At 31.0% G+C, this 14,321-nt stretch overlaps 1 long non-coding RNA gene across 1 annotated transcript; it reads left to right on the top strand.

The window, feature by feature from the left end:
• The first annotated feature begins 3,778 nt into the window (after positions 1 to 3,778).
• On the top strand, positions 3,779 to 4,812 carry LOC140450100 (uncharacterized). The gene is made up of 2 exons (XR_011951959.1): positions 3,779 to 4,263; positions 4,318 to 4,812. It is a non-coding gene; the product is annotated as an uncharacterized lncRNA (long non-coding RNA).
• The last annotated feature ends 9,509 nt before the right edge of the window (positions 4,813 to 14,321 follow it).

Genomic DNA, 14,321 nt, shown 5'->3' with positions numbered 1-14,321 from the left:
ACATCAATTTTTATATATCTAATAAACACTGCTAAAAGAGAAGAAGGTAGAATACCAAAATGGTATAGTATTCCCAATCAAAAGAATATTTTTTGTTGATGGGCGAAAGTTAAAGTTGAACAAATGGCTATTAAACATTCTGAGGATTAGAAGTTTATTTTTACAAGCACCAGGTAAGAACAGCACCTAATTATACCAAACTTTTGTTAGTAAATACAAACTCGATACTATTTTGAACATTTTGTTTTTGTACTTAGATTACCTTTAAATCTTAACCAACATTAGTGTTATATTTATATACTATGTATTTTATAATCATTAAAACTCTTAACTGTTATCATTGCATTCCTAAAATTGGCATTATTTTATAAAAAAAGTCATACATTCTTAATTTTAATATTTCATTATTTTAGATTTTCATGGATCTTCTACTTCTGAGTAATAGTTACATGGAGTTACATGCTAATTTGTGATGATCCTGAAGAGCAAGATCGCAGAAATGCTAGAGTTTACACTTTATTATCTGCAGATGGTACTTTAAGGCAGAGTATTTTAGAAGGTATGGAACTTACAACAAACCATCAAGAATGAATAAAGAGTCTGTATTTGTATATCAAAAGAAAGATCTCCAACACGATGGGAAGATTAAATGAAGATTGGTGGAAAAATCCCTTCATGAAGTTGTCCATCTGGTACAGAATTGCAGCCAATGGAGACATCAAGCTAACAATATTTAGGTGTCTCCAACCACACCTTAACAAGGGCTCAAGAAATGAGGAGGATGAGGAGATTTGTAGGCAATACTTTACGAAAGAAAATTATACAAATAAACAAGTGTCAGGATGTCTTTGTTTTATTTTGTTGTTTTTGGGACTTTGGTTTGTTAATGTAATGGAAAACAGATATAATCATAAAATATTAAATAAAAACTGTCCTATACCATAATATATACTCTCTCTGTATCAGATATTATGTTATACATTTATATATAAAAATGTGTAAGTGTTTACTGTATTTTTGGACAGAGAGAATATATTTTTTGGCATAGAATAAGTTTTTTTTCTTATTTTATGACTATATTTACTTTCCATTAAAAGCATACTTTTTGAATTTTGGGCGCCTACAATTCAGAGCATATTTTTTGAATTTGCCGCCTTAAATTCAGAACCTAAGTTTTGAATTCACCGCCAAATGAAATTAGTTTCGGCCTGTCAGTATTTGGCGCTAGAAACTCTCTCCCAAAACATTCTATGGGAGTTACCTTACTAGGGGATTATATACTCTGACCAATCTAGGTGTAATTTCATGGTACAATGAATACAAGGTATGATATTGCGCATGACATTTGACAGCTGGCCCAGGAGTGTGACGTAGTCAAGACCGCTCGAACCCATTCTTACAGCTTAACGTACACATTATTTTGATTGAAATTATGGTCAAAAATGAACTAATTTTTTTTAAATGTTTTGTTTTGATTATAATTGAATAAAAAATATATTTTCTGTAGCGTAAAACCTTTACTTTTCCTGGGATTCATGCGAAATATTTATTTTTGTTTTCACACATATGCTAATAATATACGCACTCTTTTTGTATAGGTAAATCTGATTTATAATTCAACATGGTATTTTAGATTTATTTATTTTTAAATTTAGTAAAATTAAAAATATACACATTACTATAACCCACCGATGATTATATGCAACATTTACTTACCAAACAATATATAATATGAAAATAAGGCACAAATTAGTTCAAACGCAAAACACAATAAATATGGACTTCAGACGACTTTACACCGGCAAGACAGAAGGCTTGTATAAAAACACAAGTTCGACAATGATATCGGTTATCAATGGTGACGACTGCAAATTGCAAGTTATGAGATAATAAATATATTTTAAAGTAACTCAATACTGACTGAGTCATCTATTTTATAATAGAAAAATAATTTAGATCTATGCTGGGTTTATTCTCTGGATTACTTGTACAGCTCGATTATCTGGTATTCTTTTTAAGTGGCCAAGCCAGTTTAGTCTTGGTGACTTTACAAATCTAACGATATCTGCGCTCTGTAATAATTCATCCAGCTCTGCATTAATTAATTTTTATTCTTCATGAACCATCGCTATTTTTGAATATTTGTTGAGTTAAAAATAGGTGCTTTTAAAAACATTTGGATAAACTGAGCGATGTGCATAGTTATGCAACTAGAAAAAACTCCATTATAATATCTTTCATTTTGTAGATTAACGAAGACCCAGAATTCATATGAATATATCAGTTTAAAGCTTTTTAACATGTTACTGTAAAATTGTTGTTATATTTTTAGACAGCAACCTTAAATGGTTCTTTCATGACGATTTGTTAAGTAAGAAACTGGCCTCAGCCTGCTATGCAATTTGCAATAAGATCTATTTCGGAGGAAATCAATTTAGCATATTCCAAAATAACATAGTTTTCTTTGTTAAATCATGTTACCATTATTAAAATATATAATGTTATCATTATTAAACAATACCAAGATAATTTTGTGTGTGAAAATTACAAAAGATGTTATTTAAAATATTGTGCATAATTGTGTGACCTCACTACTACACTCATATTCCATGGCCAGCTAGCTTATCCGATCTAAATAAAGTTGACTTTATCATTATTTATTTTGATTTTGTGTTTAGTTCAGTATATATGTACAAATTTTGTGTACCTTCATTCTCATTTCTTTGTATCTTTTTAAACATCTGAAATATCAAACTCTGGAGTATAAGTTGATTAACCTGTACCTACGTGTAATAAAAGATAATTAAAACTTGTTTTATAAAGGATATCTATGTTAACAAGATAACTGTACCAAAAATCAATAAATTTAAATTATAATAATTATTAAATTTTATCATCTCTTCATAATTACTATAATTAAATTAGCCAAATTATATAAAAACATCAAAATTAAAAGTCTTTCCTATACAACTACATTCAAATATTGCGTGAAGAAGCGATCTTGACTACGTCATGCGCGACTCGAACCGATTTTGGAACATTATGTATCATACCCATCGAGTAAAAAGACAATCAAATTGTCTTTTTGCTCGATGATCATACCTTGTGTTCATTGTACCATGTAGACTTACTACGGTTGCCTCTTCCGACTGGGGTGGGGATGCTTGTGTTACGTCACCAGAGTACACAACAATACAAAACCCATTTATTATCACAGTCTGTTCGTGGTAATTATCTTTCAGTTTATTATTTTCTTTATTATTTATCGTTTCGTAAATATCTCACTTTACTTTATATTTTTGTATTTGAAATTTTGGTGTTGTCTTCTATAAAAACTTATTTTGAATTATCGAAGAAACGTTATTTATTGTAGTTGTACATCGTACCTATTGTCTTCCTATCTTTTTATAAGGTAGGTTAAAACTTTAAAATTTCATTGTGTATTAACGTAATAATAATGTTGATGAAATTTTAGAATGCCAGGCACAGGTTGGAGTGTGTAGCAAAGATATTAAAAAAATGGAAAAAATAGTTATGTAATTCTGTAATTCATTCAATAGTTAATCCAGTATTGATGGAAATTCAGTATACGCGACAAATTTTCAGTGTAAAATGGAGATTGAAGTCCTAGATTTACATAAATCCTGCATTAAAATTTCAGAACTGCCTACATATCAACAGTTTTCCATAATTAGGTATTATAATCCGGACATCGTTATTTCATAACTATCTTTACTATTTTCTACACATCAAAGACATAAAAACGATGATTAACAATGGGCGCGTTCAGCAGACGGAGCAGCTACCGCTCCGCTACTTCCGAATCCATCGGTTAGCGCTGGACCAAATGTCATAAGTCAAAACCTGCTGGATTCCGCTACCGCTACCTTATCTGTCAATGTCAAATAATTTGTCATTTTAAAAATTAAATATTTTTGTTCTTTGTTTACGTTTGTCAGTAGATTACCAATTTAGCTTGACTTTTAAATATTATTTAACTTTACGTCACATTCATATAATAGGAATATAGAAAGGAATGACATAATTAGAGTATTAGTGGAAGAACTTGCGGACGAGGAAAATAATATCCAGCTAATTGGAAATGTTGTGGATCAGTTGACACAAAATGAAGAATTAGAGCTAAATAATGTTGAGAGAGCTCAAGTGCCTCCTAATCAAAATTTTTATGAGGAAACCATTCACCAATAATATATGGGAGATCTTTTTGTAAAGCATTTTCGCATGAGTAGGGAATGTGATGAAGTAGGTTTTAGTAAAGATTATTAGTTCTTTGAAAACTACATATAAATATTTTAGGTAATTACTCAGCAACTAGGAAATTTAGGAGTTATACCCATTTCAATTCAATACCCTACAATTCCTTTAGATAAAAAGTGGAACATCTATTAATGTGGCGAAAAGGCAAATAGAATGATGATACTTGTATATATTTTGGTTCATTAATATTTATGTTATATTTACAAACTTTTCTTATTTGGCTTATAAACACACTTTCCTCTGTAAAATAATTAATTTTAATAAAACAAAAGCTACTAAAAATATATCATTTTATTTACAACATTTTACAAGTTTTATTTACAGTGCTATAAATGTAGTTAATACAATAAACTGATTTGGAAGAAGAATATATGAATAGTATGATTACAAAAAAAATAACATATACAGTCACAAAATAAGATAACAAATCAATTCAGAAAAAGTCACAAGGTATAATGGTATTAAGTTATCTAATGCATGCAGATAATGTAACACTAAACACAATACAAAAGCTGAAGTCGAAAGTATTACAAAGTTGGATCAGAATTATCACTTTTGAAGGGGAAAACTGATAGATTAAAAATTTGGAGCTTCTTTGAAGAGTTAGCTAATAGAAGAGTTCTGGGAGTAAAGCTGTTATAAGAGTAATTGAATCTATGAAAAGAATATAAAAAGTCTGCACATACCTAGTTGCAATATTGGAGAATAATAAACAAATATTTTGGAGAGAAGTTTGAAGCAGGTGCACAGGCTGTTGATAATTTTAAATAGAACTATTAAGTCTCTTTGATTTCTATATACCTCAAGAGAAGTTCAGTATACATTCTAATGCAACATATTCACAGTATACATGCATCCATACAATGGCATGACAGAAAATTGGACAGTCTTAAGTTTCAGTTTAGATGCAATGTAATAGGGGGACAAAACTGTAGACCAGTAAATGAAAAGGGATCTAACCATGGAGAAGGAGATCAAATAGCAGAGATGTAAGAAAAATCTTTGATGGTTCTCTTCACAAATCCAAGTAGTTTCATAGATTTCTGTATTGTTGTGGAAATGTGTGATTTATAGTTAGAGTCAAGGTTCACACCTAGATCCTTGGTTTCAAAAGTAGAATATATGGTTAAATTGTGTTTACTATATTCGAATATTATTGGGGGATGAGGAAGGTGCAAATGAAAACTATGACATTTTGACGCATCCAAATACCATTTTGTGTGCTCCACTTAGAGGCGATCAATATCCTTTTGCAGACTTCGGCCTGGCATTTGTTTATTTTAAAGCATTTTAAATCGTCAGTAAATATATAGTAAATTTTCACTTACTTGGAAACAACATATTAGATAGTTGACAATTAGATTAAACATTACACACAATTATCATCTAAATAAGGAAAGCTATATAGTGCCTGAAAGAAAGACTTTGATATGTAAGTAATAAAACCATCAACGAATTGAAACAATAATTACATCTATAGGCATGATAACAACAGAACTAAAAAACCAGAAACAGAGAGGAATAACACCAGCTTTCAGAACAAACAATTACTTAAGCAAATATAATAAGCACCAGAGCCAACATAAAAAAACATTTATACAGTGGGGTATAACAAACTTAATCAAAAACCCAACATACAATATTACATCTCTTAAACTGGTAGAACCTTAAACAAATGTATACCAGAACACAAAAGAGCTTTCAACAACAAAAAACAGAGTCTACACGCACACTTCACCTTTTATATCATAATAATTCATTTAGTGAACAATTTCAAATCCTTATATTAAGAAATTTATGAACCCTCACACTGCACCATAGTGAAAAAAAAGGACCCTTCTGGCTGTATATCTTTTTAACTCTATATACACACAAAATTAAAATCTAAGTATATATCTACACATTTCTTTAAAAAAAAACCTTAATTTGTGTTAGTTAGAGGTGAGAATCACTATATGATTCACGCAGCCTTGTTGACTGATATCGTATATTACAGCAGTATGCATCACATGCCGATTCACACAAAAACAAGTCCATATGATTCATGCGACCGTGTTTATCAATGTAATATTGTTTATTACAATTATATGTCCATTTCCACAATATAGGCCATTTTACAGAAAAATACAATTTTGCTCTAAATGAATATTATTTATTTCCAACTGTTAGCCCGTAGGTGTTTGTTGATTTCACTGTGTACTCTGTGCAATTCTTTATACTGTGAAAATGAGTTAAAAAAAAACAAGAGAAACTAAATAGTGTAATGAAAACAATATTTGTTTAATATAGAAAGTTTTTGTTAATTTCTTATTAAAATAACAATGTATTTAAATAATAGTTTTCGTTAAAAAATAAATATATAATAGTTGACTTAAGTAGTTTTTATCAGTAACCCACTTTTCAGGCTGTGAGAATCAAACATTGGTTCACATATTTCAGAGGCCAAATATAGTTTCTGTTGCTTACAGCCGTCTACGTTTAAACTGCATTAATGATACTTTGATATGAGAGACCACAATTGCTTCTCAGAGCTTTCATAATTTGTGATGTGTGAGCATTACAAATGCGTGTGTATTCGATATTTGATTCTCGCGGCTGTAAAATCGTATTACCCGTGTATCACATTATGCTTCTCATGGCAGTGAGATGTATTAAAATATACAGATATAATTCTGAATGACCAATTTGAGACATACAGCTTTCCCCTCCTTTATTTGTTCAGAGACAATAAAGTGTAAAGCAGACATTTGTTTGTCAATTGAGAAAGACAAAATGCTGAAATAGCTGTAGTGGGAAGAAATTATAATAAAAGTTATAGAGATGTAGAAAACAAAAGTTTTCAGAGTTTTCTTTTTAGATAACATTAACTATAAGTAATGATCAATTTCGACGTAAACATTTTTAATAGCTAATATATGAAGTGAAAAGAAAGTATGAACAAAACATGAAGGAATGGAACCAAACAGTAATTAAATTGTAAAGATAAATAATGGATCACCTTTTTGTTATTAGGAAACAGCTGGAAAGGAATTAGAAATCCAATCAAGAAATACCTCTAAACAAGTTAAATAAATTCAATGGATATGTCCATATAATAAAGTAATATATGGCTGGAAGTAAAAACGTAAAAACAAAACAAACAAACACCTAACCCTCAATTTTAGTACAGAAATGTCATGAATGACATTTCTCTCAACATGTTGGATGGAGGTAGCGATACATTTTTACGCTACCAAATTTGACAGGCCGCTCCGGAAGTAGCGGAGCGGTAGCGGTTTCATTTTGCAGACATTTACTCAACAGTTGTGGAGCAGCTCCGCCTGCTGAACGCGCCCAATGTTACGATTCAAATTACTGTACTATCGTGACGTAATTTCGGGCTTAATGTTCATTGGTTAGTCGGAAGAGGCAACCGTAGTAAGTCTACGAACCGTGGCCATAAACTGAGTATTGCCCGCCCGACGCCATATTTATACGTCTATATTCTTTGGTGGAAATGTTCTATCTTCTATCTGCAGACATTTTTTCTATAAAAGATGAATGTATAATCGAACAGTTGAATTTATAATTTGATCACATGTAACTGTATCGTCCACAACTAAGGAATGTAAGTAGTATCATTAGTTCATAACTACCATTAATCAGTCTTAGTTTTCCTTGAATTTTGTTTTAAGTACTTATATATATTTAGACAATCATAGTTATAGCAGTAGAGGACACTCGTAGTAATTAATCCAAATTGCGTACATTTCTGAATGTGATAATCATAATCGATCTGCAGGCCAGGTAGCCACACGTGTTTGTGGAAAAAAATGTTATTTGTTAAATCGAGATAGCTAAATTGCATTCTTGATTAATACTGTTGGGACTGTTTTCTATTGTTCTAGTAAAAGTTTTCGTTTTTATGTATACTCGTAACTATTCTTGCAGTAACTTTTATAACTTAAATAAGGTAGAAATTAACTAATTTTTATTAGCTACAATCAATTTATCTTCCATATAAAATATATTGAACAAACTTAAAATCATTTTGTTGTAATAGTACTTACGAACAAACTTATAATGTATCTTGTTAATTGTTTCAGATCATAGGTACAAGGTTTCTTAAATGTTTTAAATTTTATGGTATTGTCACCATATAGAATCTCCATTTAGATTATTTGTTAGATATTCTGTTTTATTATGATCTATGTTATCATCATTAGCTGGACAATCCTTTATGAGTCTTGTTGTCATAAAGGATTTTTCTCAATTTTGATCTGTTTTGTTTTCTTTTTCTTGTTCTAATTTTTAAGGTTAGCTCCATGCAAGTTTGAGTCTTCCATTTGACCATTTGACCGGTTTCCCACTGATGCATCACATATTATTTTCTTTTATGTTTCCTTCGGCATCTGTTGAACATATCCAGAGTAAATGTCCAATAATCTTTGATATTAGGTTCTTTGTATTCTGTCTATAGTTCAAACTGAATCATCTGCATCATACACCATTTTCTTTCAGTCATGTAAGTATGCTGTGGTACCAGGATTTTTTATATTTGGTTTTTGTGTTTATATCAGATCTTAAATTGTTAATTAGACCATTATAATTTTTATATACAATCTGCATCCCAGTGGCCCCTTTTGGGGGTAGGCAGGATAAGGATAATTTTAAGAGCTTTAAAATTGAAAAACATATTCAAAAATTATGTTAATGCATGTAAATAACTTTTAAATGTACTAAATCACTCAATACATTAGCGTCTGTTAAAACAACTATGTTATTATATTACCACAGAAAGCATCTAATCGTATTCAGGCATTTTAATATTGTCGTGTTTATGCTTGCTGTTTAGGCACCAAACGATCGGGCCTATGTCGACCATCATTGGCACTTATAATGTAATTATTGGATTGTAATATAAATTTTCTTTTAAATTATGATAAAAAAATATGTAACATAATCTATAATTGTAACATATTTTTAAACAAACAATACAATTGCAGACAAGTGCACAGTTACCCAAATAAATTTTAAAAAATTCGTAAAATTCGAAGAAAAAAAATCCCATTTGCATGATTTCTATATCGCCTGATTGTATGCAACTTATATATGTGAGATTGTTTTATAACTGATACATAAAAGTGAGTTTTTATGACGCTTTACCAGGTTGCAGTAATAGTAATGTTGATAGTGAGTGTTTGGACATTGTTGTTCAATATTGGAATCACCATTATCTAGAAGAACTGAAATTGATAGAAAAAAAATTATTATGAATGAAAGGCATCTAACATTGCATATTGACCAAAAAGATGGGAAAAAGGTGCGTACTTTTAATTGCTCTTAGTATGATGTCTACAAATGGTTGTCTGGAAGTATTACGAAAAACAGACTATATTGTTGGCCGTGTTTGTTATTTTCTAATACGAAATGTGTATAGAATTGTGAAGGATACTTTGATATAAAAAATATGTCTGCCTCCTTAAAAAAACATTTCAGTTGCAAGGAACATTTAAGTAGTTTCCTGTCCTTTAAGGATGTACAGAAGAGGGCGTTTTCTGTTCGCAATTTGCTAGATGAAAAATCTAAAATCGCAAAAATTAGACACAACGCAGAAGTTAAAATGAACAGAGAAATCATTAAAAAATTAGTTAGGGGGGGGGGGTCATGACCCCGTGACCCCTCCCTCTGGATCTGTCACTGATTACACACATATATATATATATATATATATATATATATATATATATATATATATATATATATATATATATATATATATGTATATAATGGCTATACACCCCAGTGTGGGGTTAAACCGCAAATGCTTTCTAGATCCGATTTCTTAAGTGGATCAGTCTTATTTGTTTATCTTATCTTCTTTACAATATCTCTCCATTTTTTCCTGTCTCTAGTTCTTCCTCTCCATTCTCTGACTCCTGCCCTTTGGAGGTCTTCTTCAACTTCTTGCAGCCACTTTGATCTCGGTCTTCCCCTTCTCTTTTTTCCTCCTGGATTCCATTCTATCATTGCGTATGTCACTGCCTCATCGCCTGCTCGCCAAATGTGACCTAACCATCTAACTCTGCATTGCTTTATTTTAGTTACGATGTCTTCCTTAAGTTCTTCCTTAATTTCTGCATTTGTTCTGCTTCTATATTCATTTTGCTCTGTTCTGATTGGTCCTAGTATGGTTCTCATAATCTTTCTCTCTGCTATTCTTAAGTCTTCTTCATCTTTTTTAACCATCGTCATTGTTTCTCCTGCATATAATAATATTGGCCTAATTATGGTGTTATAAATGCTTATCTTACTTTTTTTAGTCAGTGTTTTGCTTTTAAGTAATGTTTTGTTTGCAAAATTTAAGTAAAGCAAAATAAAGCTTTATTCGCTGCTAATATTTTTTCTTTTATTTCGGATTTCCTTTCTCTGGATTTACTTATTGTAACTCCTAGGTATTTGAAGTATTCTACTTCTTCAAACTCAGAACTTCCTATTTTGATTTTTTCTTTCATTGGTTTGTTCCCTAATCTTAATATTTTTGTCTTTTCTTGATTTAATCTTAGCCCCATTACCTCCCCTTTCTCTCTTATTTCTTCTAGCATTTCTTTCATTATTTTTCTGTTCTTTGCAATAATAGCAATATCGTCTGCATATGCAATTATTTGACCACCTCTTGTTCTGAGATTTCCTTTATTTATATTTCGTAGTACATATTCTAATGCTAGATTAAATAGCGTTGTTGATAATGCATCTCCTTGTTTCATCCCTTTATTTATAATGAATTCCTCTGTCTCTCCTCTTTGTGTCTTTATGCTTATTTTTGTAGTTCTCATTGTCATTTCTATTAATTTTCTGAGTTTATGTGGAATTTTTAATTTTTTAAGTGCTATCATTAACCCGTTCCTTTTAATTGAATCAAATGCCTGTTTGAAGTCTATGAATAACATTTCCAATTCTAATTTATACTCGTTTGCTTTTTCCATTATTTGTTTTATTGTGTGTATTGCATCTATTGTAGATCTTCCTTCTGTGAATCCACATTGGTACTGTCCTACTGTCTTCTTTGTGATCTTTGATAACCTCTTTTTTATTATTGATGTCAATATTTTATATGTTGTATTTAGTAACGTTATTCCTCTATAATTTTCACAGATTTGTTGGTCTCCCTTTTTATGTACTGTTATGATCTGCCCTACCTCCCAGTCCCCTGGCATTTTCTCTTCTTTCCATATATTTTTCAATAGTGCCAGTATTTTTCCTCTTAGTTCCCTTCCCCCGTATTTTATTAGTTCCATATTAATGCCATCTTTACCAGGGGCTTTTCCATTTTTGCTTCTCTGTATTACTTCATCCAATTCCTCTAATGTTGGTTCTTTTGAAATTTCGATATCTACTTCATCTGCTTCTTCTTCGTGCACTGTTTCCTCCTCGTTATGCATTTCTTCTTCTGTTGTTTCCTCCGTCAAGAGCTCTCTGTAGTAATCTCTCCATACTTGTTTGTATTCTTGGTCCTCTATTATCACTATTCCCTCTCTATTTTTTATTCCGTTTGTTTTGCCCTTGTATTTTTTGTTTTGTTCTTTAATTTTTTTGTAAAAATTTTTCGTATTTCTGTTTGTTCTTTCCTGTTCTATTTCCTGCATTTTTTTGTCTACCCATCTTCTTTTATTTTGCCTTATCACTTTCTTAGCATTCCTTCTTAATTTTTCATATTCTTCTCTGTCTTCCTCTTTATCTGTTCTTAGCCATTTATTTCTGGCTTGCACTTTTTTTCCTGTTATTTCTCTACATTCTTGGTTATACCATTTGTTTTTTGTTTTAGCCTGACTTTTACCTATCTGCATATTTGCACCTTCTTCTATTGATTTTTTGATCGTCTCCCATTCTGTGTTTATATCTTCTGCTTTATATTTCTCTTTTATTTGAACTGTTACTGCCTCTTCATATTTTTTTCTTACTTCTTCATTACTCATTTTATTGACATTCCACTTTTTATGTTGGTTTTTTTGTTTTGTTTCAATTTTAACTTTTTGTCTTATAGTGGCTGTGACCATGTAGTGGTCTGAATCTGCACACGCACCTCTGAACGTTCTTACATCTTTTATTGACGATTGCTTTCGTTTATTAATCATTATGTGATCAATTTGACTATATGTTTTCTGATCTGGTGACCTCCATGTTACCTTATGTATTTTAGGGTGTTCAAATTTTGTTGAGCTTATTAACAAATTTGTTCTTGTTGCTAGGTTACATAGTCTTTGCCCATTGTCATTTGTGTTTTCGTGTATTGTATGCTTTCCTGCAATTTGTTGTAAAAAGTCCTCTTTTCCAATCTGGGCGTTGAGGTCTCCTAGTACAAATATGACATCTTCTTTGGGTATTTTTTCTATCTCCTCTTCGACCCTATCATAAAAGATTTCTTTTTCGTCTGCATTGCTTGTTTCTGTGGGGGCGTATAAATTCAAGACTGATATATTAAATGGTTTGCTGTTGACTCTAACATAGGCCATCCTTTCGCATATTGGCTTGAAATTTATAATTTTCTCTCTTAGGTGCCTTATTATCATAAATCCCACGCCGTTTTGCCCTTGTTTCTTTCCTCCTGAATATAACATTGTAAAGTCTTGTTTGTCAATCTGTCCCTGTCCCTCCCAGCGTAATTCTTGCAGTGCTGCAATATCTATTTTATACTTTTTGAGTTCTTTTTCTATTTCTAGCATTTTTCCTGGAGTTAGCATGGTTCTTATGTTCCATGTGCTTATTTTCAACTCTTTATTTTTTTTGTTGTTGTCTTCGTTTTTTATTTTTGTTTTCTTGTCTATCTTTCTTTATTGCACTTTTGTTGTATGCGGGTTTATTTGCAGTCATTTCCTGTTTCTTTGCCTCGTCCGTCAACGAATAATGCATCGTCTCATCCCTTGCTAGTTTTTTGAACCACCTCCATGATGGTCCTCCAGCTGATTGGTGTTTCTATTCCATCTCCTTTCTAGACCATCTATTATAAGTTTGTTGGCTTTAATTTGGACACGTTTACCTTTCTTTATTTCATCTTTTGCTATTCTTCGTATTTCCTTCTGTATTTGTAATTCCTCTGTCATTAGATCATTGTTTATATATATTTTTTCTTTTTTTACTTCTTTAAGTTTACTTTTGTTTTCCATAATTTTTGTTTTTTCTTCTTTGTTTGGCAGTCTGACTAAACATGTTTTATCTCCTAGTTTCACTGCTTCTTCTATATTTACGCTAATATTTAGCTCTTTTGTCATAAAATTTCCTATTACTTCTTTTAGTATTCTTCTATCTCCAGTTTCTATTGTCATTCCCTGTATTATCACATTATTTTCTTTTCTTATTCTATCCAGCCTTTCAAGGCGTCCTTTTGTCTCATTCAGATCCTTTTTGATTTGTTCATTTTCTTTCCAGATTTCACTATTCTCTTGTTTTAGTTCTGCTAGTTCAGTTTTGAGTTCCCTCATTTCTTCTCTGTATTGTTTTTGTTCCGTTTTTACTTCTTTTATATCAGTTTTTAATTCTTGTAACTCTATTGTTAAATTTTTTATCATATTTAGTATTTGATCTATTTTGCTATCATCTTTGTGACTTTTAACTGGACTTCTTTGTACTTTTTTACTGGGTCCAAATAATAGTCCCTCTTCTTCTCTATTTCTTTTCCGATTGTCATCGGATGTATTATCATCTGAATCCATATTTTTACTGCTACTACTCGCGATAGAGCCAACCTCCCCACTCAACGCGTCGAAGGAAGATGGTTCTCTCAAGCAGTAGCTTGTAGTAATTTATTTTCACGTTTTCTTCCTGAATAAATTAATTTTCAATTAAAATAATTGTCAGTTACTTTGGAACGGTTTGATGTGGCAACGCCCACCTCTAGCTTTTAAAACTGATATAGCGTTAATTACCTGGGCCGGTTTTGTTTTTAGTTTTTTGTGTTGAGAGTAAATAAAATTTCCTTCGCCTTCCTAAATTTATGGAGGTTATGCACTTACCTCTCTTCCGATATCTTTGCTATAATTACCATTAACACTTTTATTTTTCTATTA

This window comes from Diabrotica undecimpunctata, chromosome 9 (assembly GCF_040954645.1).
Source record: "Diabrotica undecimpunctata isolate CICGRU chromosome 9, icDiaUnde3, whole genome shotgun sequence".
NCBI classification, from domain to species: domain Eukaryota; kingdom Metazoa; phylum Arthropoda; class Insecta; order Coleoptera; family Chrysomelidae; genus Diabrotica; species Diabrotica undecimpunctata.
Note: the sequence above shows the minus strand (reverse complement) of the source record. Positions and strands in the feature narration are given on the sequence as shown.